Raw genomic sequence first — 1281 nt, forward strand, 5'->3', positions numbered from 1 at the left:
TTAACGTATGTAAATTAGAAATACTTTTCTAGATTCTGTGGGCTTTTATTGAAAATAAAGAATTTCTAGTGACTTAATCAGGCCATGGGATGGCCAAATAATAATGACAGTAATATTACTACTAATAATGGTTAACATTTATTGGGCACTTACATTGTGCCAGGCAATATTCTATTTTTTTAAGAAATTTTTATAACAGCTTTATTGAGACATACTTTACCATAAAATTCACCCTTTTAACGTGATACACAATTCAGTGGTTTTTCAGTATTTTCATATAATTGTGTAATTATCACCACTCTCATTTTAGAACATTTTCATCACTTCGCAATAAAGTTCCATATCCAGTAGCAGTCACTTCCTCTCCCCCTTCTCCCCATCCTCTGGCAACCACCAGTCCTGCTTTCTGTCTCTGTAGATTTGGCCAGGCACTATCTATAAGTGCATTTTATGTATCTCCTTTAGTCCTTAACATAAAATGCTACAGTTCTCATTTTACAAGTAGAAAATTGAGTCACAGAAAGGTTATGTACATTTCCCAAGGTCACGCAGTAAATTGATTTAAAATAGGAAAACACCTGCTGCTCCTGGGTGGCTCAGTCGGTTAAGCGGCTGACTTTGGATCAGGTCCTGATCTCACGGTTTGTGAGTTCGAGCCCTATGTCAGGCTCTGTGCTGACAGCTCAGAGCCTGGAGCCTGCTTTGGATTCTGTGTCCCCCTTCTCTCTGCCCCTCCCCTGTTCACGGTCTGTCTCTCTGTCTCTCAAAAATAAGTATTAAAAAAATTTTTTTAAAAAGGAAAACACTGTAGATGAGAACATAGTAGGACACAGTTTTGAATTGCATTGTTATGTACATGAAATGAATGTATCCCTTGCCCAGGCTCTGCTCCCTATCATTAGCCATTATACCCTACAACTGACTGGAGATAGATAACTCATTCTTTTTCCACCCCCCTGAGTAATAGAACACTATATTAGCATCTGATAAAAACACAAGAGCAGTTGTACATTGGAAAGAGGTAGGTTTGATGCCACCCCCCACCTTGAATCCCTTTTTTCTCTCTTTTCCCCACCAACACACACACACACCCCTCCTCTCAGCCCCCAAAGTCTTAAGAGTCAAGACTTCTTCTTCTTTCTGCCTCTTTCATTTTACCTCTTTCACAGGGATGGTTAATGCATCAAAATTTAACCTGTTTATTCAGGTGTTTATAGTCTAGGGATCCATCTAGTCACCTGTAGTACCATTTATATTTCTAAGACTTCAGAAAGCAGTACT

The sequence above is a fragment of the Hyaena hyaena genome, unplaced genomic scaffold, assembly GCF_003009895.1.
Source record: "Hyaena hyaena isolate Hyena2069 unplaced genomic scaffold, ASM300989v1 scaffold_536, whole genome shotgun sequence".
NCBI classification, from domain to species: Eukaryota; Metazoa; Chordata; class Mammalia; order Carnivora; family Hyaenidae; genus Hyaena; species Hyaena hyaena.